The following is a 12,364-nucleotide window of genomic DNA, read 5'->3' as shown; positions in this document are numbered from 1 at the left end:
AAGGTTCGAGTTTGGGCTCTGGCTGGACCACTTTAGGACATTCACAGAGTTGTCCCTCAGCCACTCCTTGCTTAGGATTGTTGTCCTGTTGGAAGGTGACCTTCGAGGTCCTGTGTGCTGTGGAACAGATTTTCATTGAGGATATCTCTCCATTCAGCTTCCCCTCAACCCTGAGCTGCCTCCCAGTCCCTGATGCTGAAAAACATCCCCACAGCACGATGCTGTCACCACCATGTTTCAATGCAGGGATGGTATAGGTCAGGTAATTGGTGCCTGTTTTCCTCCAGACATGATGTTTAGAATTGAGGCCAAACAGTTCAATCTTGGTTTCATTAGACCAGAGAATCTTGTTCCTTACATTCTGAGAGTCCTTTAGGTGTTTTGGTGCCAACTCCAAGCAAGCTTTCATGTGTTTGGACTAAGTGAGGCTTCCATTCTCACTACTCTTGGGAACCTGCAGTGCAAGTAGATTTGATTAATTTTTTTTTTTTGCTATCCTTCCCCAGATATGAAAGCACTGTATATTGGTTGATTCTGGCTAGATTTATTATTTAGGGGCCCGAATTGGCCACATTGAATAAACGTCCACCATGCTGTTTAGTTTAGGTCATGTACGTGCAGCCTGTAGAGAGCACAAGTCCTAAAGTGTGTGTTTATTATGTTGTATTTTTAATTGTATTTTCAAGGAGTTTTTCTTCCACTGAAAAGTGAAAACAAAGAACTACAGAGTTTTTAAGTACAACTTACTGTTTATGTCTATAGCTTAGGCATTTTAAAGCATCGGCAGAGCCACAATTTCTAATCTTTTTGCTGTAAGTTGACAGTTCTAACTGCTGCACCACAATGCCACCAACAGTTTCTTAAAGCTTTATTCAGCCTGATCACCTAATGTGTTTTGACTAAACTATTCACTGTTTATTCCTGTCAACTTGCAATTTAATAGCATTAAAACTCAATTTAGACTGAATCATAGCAACATTTTTTACAGCGTGTCCCTTTCATTTAGTATTTGAGCGTGGTGATGACAAAGCAGCACAAAGCAGGGAAAACGCACTGGTGAGACACAAGTCTGCCAGTTTCTTTTCACTGTATCACGTTTCTGCTTTAATCAAGTGTTGATTTAAGCATAAGCACCAGCATAAATTGTTGTCAAGCTATGTCAGCAGTAATACTAGATTAAAAAAAACAACCCCTGTTAACTTCCTCTTTAAAAGGCCGCTAACTGTTTGTAAAGCACTTTGGGGATGAATCTCTAATTATGTTGCCCAGACAATCAAAAAGCAGTAACACGCTGACACATAGACAGAGCCTGCTTGGTGACTCATTAATGCACTAATGCATTTGACACGTACGCCCAGGACATCAGACTGTGTAAAGCATCCTGTTTGTACAATAACTGTTGATGGCATGCAGCTGTCCAATTGCCACTCATGGCCCAACATTAAGCCAGCATGAAATGGGTGTAAAATAAACCACTTTGCAACCTTATGTTAGCAGAGTAACAGTACAGAGAAGAGACTCAGAAAGACAGCCAAACAAGAGAGGATTGGTACATTTACTAGTAGAAAACTTTCTGAAAGTGGTTTGTTTTTTCATTTTTTTTTTTTCTTAGAGCTAGAGATCTCAGAGCATGTACTCTCTTTCATTTAAAACACTTTGAATAGACTTTGATTATTGTGCAATTTTTACAACCCAACACTCTATTTTTCTTTTGATCAATTCAAGGAAATGAATTGATCAAAATGTATTAAAGCATCATCTACCATCATTACAAGGGCATTTTTAAGCCTTTCATTTAAATAACTTGTAGCTTTTATAGTTGTCTACCATTCAGTGGTCAAAACAACCTGATAATCACTGCAAGGCCTACATGTTCTTTTAATTCTTTGTCCTGTTCCTATTATACTGTTTTTTGCTTCCCTCTGTGCCAGTACTCTCATTGTGTTTGGATAATCATTATTTGTAGGAGGCTGGATGTTGACGTTAAAATGTTAAGTTCTTGACTACCTCTGTTTATAGTGCACTCTCTGGCTCAACTCTTTTCACTGCCCTCTGCAGTTTGGATAAAGTCATCATTGCTCATCTCAAAAGCATGTTTTTCTTTCTCAAAGGGTAGTACTTCTCTCGTACTTGATTTGGACCTCGTCTTTACTGGAGATGCGAGCAACACAAAGCAGATGTTTGAAGGATGTGCACGACTCAGTGAGTCATTGTTTAAAAAATAAAATAAAAAAAGAAAAATCCTAATATGATTTTGAATGTAGAGTCAGTATATGGTGCATATAAAACTCAGAGTTATCCTCTGTGCAGTATTGACTTTCGTCTTCAACCTTAAAAATGATATTCATTCATACTTGGGAATCAGTGTTTAACAGATAATTAGTATTTTGCTATACAGACATTGTTTGAATTCTGATGCCCGGGGCACCACTTGGGCTTACATTCAGATTTTATATTGTGCCTTTATAGTTGGCTCTGAAATTCTGTTTAACTCTATTTGCATGTCTCTGCTTGTATTTCTTGTGCTTCATAAATCATCACTGATTTAGCTCTGCATTCTTGTGTGGCCATGCCAACAGACAGCTTATTTTTAGAAAGTTATATTTAAAATTGTTTATCCAATATCTGCTTATGATGAAATATTCCAGATATATAAAGTAAGTACATTTCTTGGAGACATTACCTGAGCAAAACATGGTTAATTTTTCCTCTGTGCAAACTGAAGACAACTGCATGTGGACGTGTTTGTTCTTACAGGAAGTTAAATGTCACAAATGAACACTTGGTGGATTGCATTTAAAAATAATGACTGATCATAAGAAAAGTGCTTCAGAAAGCTTGTGTTTTGCATCTGATAAACTGGTACTCAAACCTGACAGTCCCCCAGAAAGTGTGTATAACTGCTCTGCTCCTTCACTTTTGAGGACCTGAGATTAGAGAAGAACTGATTGAGGCAGAGTGCGATGTCCTGCCAGCTCAGATCCCAGCATGGAACTGTGCTGTGATGGTATGAATTAGCTGCTCGTCAGCCTGCCAGATTGCTGGACATACTCCTGTTCTCTCGCACAGTGGTGTGAATCTTCCATTGTATAAACCATATTGAAAATCTCAGCTTTTTCATTTTAATGCTCCAGCTGCTATGGTTGTTGTAATTTGATTTGACTCAATTCTCAGACATAGGGGTCCATGCTTTCAAGCCTGTTAATATAGCAAAGTGTAGCACACTGTAATATTATAGATGTGATTTGACCACAACCACCAAAACTCAGACCCATGCTCTACGTTGCTACTACGTTTTTAACTAATACCAGCTGAACTAAAGATCACGGTATAAGTCTATCAGACAATTCTCTGCACACACATTAACAAAAAGTACACATACAGTACATGAACCAAGCTCGGTCAATAAAGTTAATTGTGAAAGTGACTCACGAGAACTTTACAGCAATGCATAGCTCTGTGTTTTCGTAACACATCCAGGGCTATTCTTAGCATGATTAAACATGCCAAACGGGGCAGGAAGGGAATGAGGTGAGGATGAGAAAAAAGGATGATGAGCAAAAGACCAAACGAGACTAAAAATATCAAACTATATTGTTTATGGTGAGGTGAGTTAAAAAATCTCAATGGATGTAAGTCAGATGCCGAGCTGGCGTTGTTACTGTTGGACCACTAAATAATACCTTATTAGCTGCCTTGCTTTGGTTTGTGTTGTGGTTGTGTGTCTTATTTTCTGATCATCCAAGCAGGTCCACAGAGGCTTAGCAAACATCAACAACACACTAACAGGATGTGTTGTAATGTGTACTCATTTGTTGTCTGTATAGCTGTGTTATTTAGCTTGCTGTAATACCTGTGAGTTTGGTTTGTGCTTATCGCACACATTACATCCGATGAGATTTTTACAGCAACTTGGAATTACATCAGTGTCACCGTCTGCTACTTTTAGTTACTTTACATATCTGTAAAATCATTTCTGTTGATATCAGTGTTTGGCTTCTGATGCATCCTTTGCTGGTTCAGCTCATAAACAAATGCACGTGTACCGTGGCTGGTATTTAATAATTGTAAACTCATGTGTATTCAGGGGAGTTTTCTCTGAGAGGCCAGATGTCTTTTTCAGGAACATTCTGTTTACATTCACTCTCTTATTCACAACTGGAAGTTGTGCATTACAGACACAGTGTGGTTCACTGGAGCAGCCGCTCGAGTTCTTAATCATGTACACCACAGTGTTAATGATCGACTTGCGTCACCCATCCTGCTGTGGCTTGGGACTAACTATAACCACTAGCCCACTAAGCCCCCTAGTTACAAAGTTGTCTAAAACTGAATTACGCTGACCAATTGTAGGGGAGTGTAGGAATTGAAGTGCCAAATCCTGTTAAGTGCGTCCTTAACTTACAAATTGTTTACAGACAATTCTCATTCTCATCACTCTTAGCTGTGTGAAAAAGGTGGACGATCACCATAAAACAAAGAGAGCAAACCTGTGTTTTCTGCCAAAATATTTAACATAGCTGACTTCAGCACTGAAGCCCATTCTTCATAAGTGGCTTAACAGATCCATAATCAAATGAGTAACGCTGCTGGATGTTGTAATCCTGGATCAGATTATCCACTTATGTCAGTTCTCCAAACCCAATTGAGAATTGGATACAAATAGCTAGATTTTATCACCTGAGATAACTGTGGGCTCTTGTGGTTGTTGACTAGCCCCCATTCATCAACATTACAACACGTGATTAGCACATTTCCCATTGGCTATATGCTAAAGACAGATAATAAAAAGCGAGCGAGTGAGAAAAGAATGAGCGAGCACATTTTTAGAGCGGCTATGACATATTTCATGACGATGCAAAAATGCAGAAAGTTAGATCCAAAAAGAGTCTGACAGACTAAATGTAAATCATTACTGTCACCGTGATAGCATGTCCACTGATCTGACAGCGAATCATTTGTAGAATTTGTACTCTCTACTCAGTGAAAATACAAGCACAGCAAAAACCTGGGAACAGGTGAAAAGTAAAGTTGAAAGAAAACTCTACCATTTGCTGCCAGTGTCCTACTCTTAGCCCTGCACTAATATTGGGGTTTAAGACTACTAACCATGAGACACTCATTTATTTGGTGAATTGTGTCATTCCATGTCTCACAAATGCACACACAGAAGGTCCATCTATAGGCCTATTTAAAATTGATAATTTTAATGGTAATTGTCACCAGGCGGCTGCCAGTGACGGAAGAATGTGTTATTTAATTTAAGCCGACATACTGTTACACTGCGCTACACTTTATAAAGTTTATAAAAACAAGTCTCTTTTTAATCATTGCTCAGTTCAAAAACTGCACATCTTAGTTGGATTGACATCCAGTATCCGAATTACAAAGGTCTAACAGGGCACAGTCATTGGGTAGCTTACATGTGCGACATACATTTAGCCAATTTATGTTCATTTGTGTTACGTTTTAAGAACAATATAACCTTGACGGTGTCTACGAGAGGTATCATTATCGTGGTGAGTGGGATGTGGTTATGTTGCATTTGAGATGTCCCAGAAAGAAATAAAAAAGACTGAGTCGAAAGTTTGCTAGCATGAATAGTACATTAGCAGTTACCTTTTTAGCATTACCTTAGCTGCCAGCGCAATTCTAGCAGGTGACAAGGATAAATAGTTTCATTATTAGAAGCTGTAATGCGAAAGTGGGGAAAACAAGTTAGTTTTGTCTTAATAGCGCAAATATTCTGTTTATATTTGGTTAGTTCAATAAAAAGTCCAATAAAAATTTTCAAAGTAGCACTAACTTTTTTATTTTTTTTTTGCACTGTTACTTTAGTGGTAAGCTAGAAATTTTTCTTGGTATATTTGTCCCAGATAAAGTAACATTATTAAAAGTGATGTTTTCTACAGTTTCTGATAAGGGTGGCGAATACAAAAATTAAATGCCACCCACAATGTTTTGAGAGAAAAAAGTAGAGCCTAAACCATAGACATGAAAAAAGACAAACATACAGTGGGAAAAAAAACTCTGAGGGTCAATGTTTTAATTTCTATACTTTTAATACATTTATATTAAGACATGAATACATTGTTTTGACCAAACTGCAACGTGCCATGTCATAGTAGTAGCCAGCATTCCTTTAATTTTTTATTAAGCATAACAACTTTCCATAACATTCTGCAAACCCAGTGATTTTAGTTGATTGAAATGCATAAAAAGGAAGCTGTCCTTTATTCTGCAGATTGCCAGGCTGGGTGTGTGTCCTAAACTGACAGACACAGGGATGATAAATTTGCACCCACCTCTGAACTCTGCTGGAAGATGAGCTATTATTAAAAGTCATCATCTGTCTTTAGTTTGAATAAAAGGAATGACTGCAGTTGTCCTGACTGACTTTCAATTACAAAAATATATTTACCATTCAGAGCTGCAAAGAAACTATGGTATTATCAGGTCAGACTATTAAAGTGAGGGTAATGACTCTGATTTGAACTTAAGAAATAATAGCATAACTGCCAATGAGTATATATCAAGATGTGTGCTATCTTTTAGAAACAATTTTCTAATGTTTTCTCCTTTTTCAGAAATAGGATGTTGTGTTATTAGTTATGCTTTCAGACTTTTGTAATTTGCAAACACAGACTCCTGTCTCTAGGCTTTATGCACGTGTATTGGGACTAACTCTGACCGCCGCCACCACTGTTGCACAAAGGCTTTTGTTGTTGTTTTTTTATTACAGGCTTTTAATTAATTTGTATTTTCTCATGTGCTTTCACCCTACACACAGTATTGCCTCTTGAATAGAGTGTGGCCAAATGCAAATTGCTTAGAGACCGACTTCGAAAAATGTTTTTGTCTGCCATTCTTGGAGTCATTTAATTCCAATCATTTGATGTATTCACACATTCTCACACAGAACTGTGAGCCATACTTGTATATTTTCACTTTGCGTTACTTGTAATCCATTATATTTCAGGATAAGTCATGGTACTTTCCAACACGTTTATGTAGCAGCTTCATTTTTTCAGTTACTGTGGAGATGCAGCTTATTATCATAAAAACAGTATACCTCCACTCCCCCTGTGTCTGATGTTCTCCTTCTTAACATGAAAAACACTTGACTGTTGCGTCTTTCCAGCGTGGGATTTAATGGGAGGTGAATGGAGCCATGAACAAATCTGGCTCACTGAACATTTCATAGTACTAAATACAATGACGTTGTTAAAATTATGGAAATGAATGCAGGCTGGGGCACATCACTGTTTCTATGACTACAAAAAGCGTTGATTGTGGTGTCCACTCAACACTGCCATATTATTGTGTGAAAAACCATTTATTTCCTGTATGTATTTTATTTCCCACCACTCCACAGCAGTATGGTCTCTTCTCAGATTTGCTGTAGATGCAATGTACACTGTATCTTCAGTTACCCGTGTGTTTCAGCATAAGGAGAGCGTAGCCTTTACAGAGGTCACTTTCAGTGCAGAATGCTGTTTATGCCTTAGTGCAATTTTCCTATATGCACATATATATGCACATGTCTAAAGAGGGGAAAACTGTAGTTCCAAAAGTACTGCAGCAGTACTAGTGGCTGCATATTTATAGATGGATATATAGAAACACACACACACACACACACAAGTTAGTTCAGGTAAGTCTTAAAGGCTTTTGTGGCCTGTACTACAAACCGTGTAGTGCTCTTGTGATTATAAAATAAACCAGAATTTTTGCATCAGGAGCAGGGAATAGTCTTTCCTGAATTGCGGTACTACAAACCACCAAAATATATATTTTAATTACTTGTCAAACTGGTAAAGCACTAACCCATTGGAATTCACATTTTCTCAGCTTTATTAGAGCCAAACTGAGTCTAAAGTTTATAAGAAAACCTGTCAGGCAACAGCAGGATAAATGAAAAGTACCATTTACAGTATTGATTTGTTGTTTGGTGTTCAGCGGGTTGCATGCCAGCGCATGTTATTTCATCCTTCAGATAAAACAAGCAGAAATGGTTAGGGCCTCAAAGCTGGTATTAGTAGCTGCTGATGACTTGTAGTATTTCAAATTATTTGCTTAAGAGTTATACATATGTATAAGAAATATGTGTCCATTCAAATTAGCACAATCCAACTGTTCAGTTTCTGGAGCTTCAGGCAAAATATAATTAATCTACAAAGCTCCCAGGAGTCATCTGTATACATTGTACTTGATGGATAGATGGAGGGGACAGAATACACACACAATGTGCAGTAAAAGGAGCAGCAGAGGTCAGTCTGGGCCAACAGGCATTAATGGCAAAGGGCTTCTGGGAGATTAATCTGACTATTGTTCGACTTGATGTTTACAAGAGGGCCACTGCATGATGAGACAATGCACTTCTTAATGTGTCCCTCCTTGTTGTCCAATATGTTCAAATAACTGTGCAAACGACTGGAACCTTTTAGTTTGACTAACTGAGTGTGAGAGTTGGTTGGAGTGAAAAACAGTCTGTAGAGGCCACAAATCATAATTGAACTTTTTGTACAATTGAGAACCACATACTGTACATATCCGTGAAAACAAGTTTGCTAACATAAGTGGAGTTTCTACTGTGCATGCTGTAACACAACAAACTGAGAAAGAATTTTTAAAATTAACTTTGCATGAGACAATTACCTGACAGATCATTTTAACGGCAGACACATGAGACGTGTGTGAGGAACTCGCTTACAATGTTCTCATCTACTAGGTTGCTCGTCTGGACAATCTTTAATTATAGCCCACAACTGTAATTTGTGATGTCTTTACTGAACACACCAATTAGTCGTTCACAGTGCTGGTGTACAAAAGTAAATATAAATCTTGGCTTTAACAGCTGGTTGAACTGGTCGAACCTTCTGTGGCTGCTGTAACAAACATTTTCAGTAGCTGCACATTAGACCTGCATTTTAGACATTTAGGAGGACTTTTGGATGATTTTTGTTCTCACAAAAACGCCTGAGCTCTGTCAAATTCACAGGCTCTTTGACATTGGTTTACAACATCTGGGTAAAGCTGGGCGTAAGTGCTCTCTGCTGATTGAACAATTTTACAAAGGAGTTTGAAGCCATTCTATAGTAGATTAGTAAATCTGGCTTCCTCTTTTTCTAATGCATTGTCTTTTTGAGAGACCCACACTATGAAATAATCTCAGTTAATGTATGTGTGGATTGACTCAACTTCAAGCTTTATAAAAGATAAGCCTTTCCCTTCAGCAGAATGTGTTTCGTACATTAATTTGGGATGAGTTTTTTTTACGCCGGGTGCCCTTCCTGCCACAACCCCCATTACCTCATAAACCATTTTATCTGGGCCAGGGACCACACCTGATGGAGTGGGATCCAATCCCGTAGCCTCCGCATCACAACCCGATGCTCTACCCATTGACCCACGGGGCCCCCACAACTTCAGGCTTCATGCTAATTAGTTATTCTTGACTGTGAGTCATCTGAAACTCTGTCTTATACACCCCAAATTTACATTTACTGGACTCCCAGTTTTGAAAATCTTCATTCCAATCAGATTTTGTTCAGGTCAGACTAAAGCTAAGGCTAAAGATTAATGTCTAGATATGGGTTGTTTCTTGTGTAAACAGGTGATACATGTACTTTTTTCAGCAGAACTTTATTATACTTTACTGTATAATAGAAGAAGCAGTGTATAAAGAAATAACACTAATCCAAAGACCCTGAACTCAGAAAATTTTTCAAAACATTTTTGGTCTCTGGTTCAGGTCTCCGGTGTGTATTGTTTTAGTTCAGTTTCCTCTATTTTCAGCAGTGTACAGTATTTCCAGTAATGTCCAAACATACATTGTTGCAGACCCAGTGAGTGATGTTCACATTGTTATTGGCAACATCCTGTAATTTAACTCTTCTACAAATCATGGAGCATTTGTATTTATAATAATAAAAATTTCCAAGCCAAAGGAACTCTTTTGAGCACCTCACACAATTTAAAATTCACACAACAAATTGCTGTAAAAAGGCTCCAAGGAACAACCAGACAACTCAGTTAGAAGTTCAATTTTATTAGCCTTTACGCTTATTATGTTCCTGTCCTGACTTCTTTTATCTAATTAAAAATCATCACACCTAAAGCCTCCAAACAATCCAACATTGCTCTCATTTCTATCTCCAAGTAAATCCAAACAAGACAAACTCAGCAGCAATGAGAACATTTCTGTTTCCATTTCTTCTTCTTCTTTTTCTTCTTCTTTCTCTGGTTGTCACTGGACCTGAATATAAGGTCTCTAAACCCTTATGCACTAATGTTACTACAAGTCTACAGGTTCGTCACCACACACTGCGTATCTGCAAAAGGTGACCATGGGTCCTTGATGTACTGAGAACTGCTGGTATGTGGTAGAACAAATTCAGAGCCTTGTTTCAAAAGACATTTTATTACAGGAAAAAGGGGTCAGCATGCCACGAGCAGCTGCCTACTATGAAGCGGTAAGTGATTGTTGTAATGAGACTGGGACATGAACCCTCCCAAGAAGATCTTTATGATGTGTAATATACAGTAATTAACTTTCATTATGACTTTCTTCCTTTATTCTTTAACCGTCTTTGAAGCGAAATAAAATGGAATGACTAAACATAGAGGAATAAAAAAAATTCTTTGCAACAAGGTTCTGTATTTTTTTGCAGACTCTGTTGTTCTTCAGGATTACATTTCCAGCACTTGTGGATTCATTTTGGATAGATTTGTTGAATCAATGCGCCTTGCATTAATACGTAAATAGAATAGGACTGTTTTCCCATTTCCACAGTCACAATGTTTTGTTCTTTCATTATTCATTAGTCATTTTTGTATTTCAAACTTTCTCTTGAGAAAAGGAATACATAAAAACCAAAGCAAAAGAGAAAGTGGCTATAGTTACCATGTACATGATTTTAAATAGGACAGAAGGGAGTTGCATTAATACAGCTTTGTCTGCAGTGTTTGAAAGTGACATCAAATTTCACAATTAAAAGGTTCAAGTGGAACAGACATACTGTATAATCACGTTCAGCATGAAAGAAGTGACCCGTCTTTTTCTGTCTGTGCAGCTATGACTATTACAATCACTTGCACCATCACTGTCACTGTTACCATCCTGCGTGGGCCATCTGCCTGACTTCACAATGATGATGTGACCCACAGGTTTATGAATTTACCACACTGCATACTGACTATATATTTCAAGATAGCGGTCTTTATTTCCATACATTAATATGCACTCTCTGCTACTCGGCATGTACTTCCAACTCCAACTTTAACTTGATTGTCCTCAAAACAAACTTTCCTAGTTTAAACTTTGGATTCAAGTAGAAAGAAAAACCTGGATGTTGTATTTTGAAGCTGGTAATTCCACTCGCCATTACTTACCATTTCATTGTGTAAATATAATATACTATATTATACTATACTATTTTCCATCAAGTAATAATTTGTTATTATTTAGAATTTTAATTAAGATTTTACACCTGCTCTTAGAGACACCTGTGGCATAGGTTATGGTCCAAAGCTTTTTCAAAAGTCAGTTATTCACCTTATTCATTCAGATTTTGGACCTTATTTGCATCACTGACTTTTACACATGTCCACGTGGGATGGTTACTGTAGGAGAGATTAGTGTACATGCAAGGAGTGCTGCTTTCTTCATTCCAGTATGCTGCGCATGCGCGGGCCGAGCCGCAGCCTGTCGCAGCTCCTCTCCTTTTATTTGAATGTATTCTTCCTTTTTCATATTTTCAGTGTAGTATTTTAGTAAAGTATCCAGTTTGCTGTGTGAAGCTTACCCTGTCTGATCATGCGGTTGGAAGAAATTTTTATCTTTGATTTTATCATCGCGGAACTTTTTCTGCTCCAAGTTTTGACCAGCGCTCAACAGCTGTTTACTCACTTGTTTACAGTCAGGAACTGATCGGCTGATCGGGCTGCAGCAGATCGGCACTGTGGATTTAAGTTTCGTTCGGACTTTAAACATCCGAAATAAGAAGGAAAACACTGAGAGGCCAAAGAGCGAGGGGATGAAGATTCAAGCCGCATCTCCCATCTCTGATTATGGGCAACGTGAAGTTTTTGGAGAACGAGGTGGATGAGTTCACTGCACTGACGGTATGTGACGTCATTCACTCGGTCGCAGCCATGACGTCAAACATCCTGACGCCCTCTTTATGATCTCAGGTGACTTTAATCATGCAACCTTCCCCACCTTCACACAGTATGTGGATTGTCAGACCAGGGAGAAGAAGACACTGGACCTGATGTACTCAAAGGTTAAAGAGGCCTACAGCTCTTCTTCTCCTGGGCAGGTCTGACCAAAACCTGATCCACCTCCTCCCTGAGTTCCATC

The sequence above is a fragment of the Channa argus genome, chromosome 9 (assembly GCF_033026475.1).
Source record: "Channa argus isolate prfri chromosome 9, Channa argus male v1.0, whole genome shotgun sequence".
Classification (NCBI taxonomy): domain Eukaryota; kingdom Metazoa; phylum Chordata; class Actinopteri; order Anabantiformes; family Channidae; genus Channa; species Channa argus.
The sequence above is the reverse complement of the archived record's forward strand: the minus strand, read 5'-3'. Positions refer to the sequence as shown.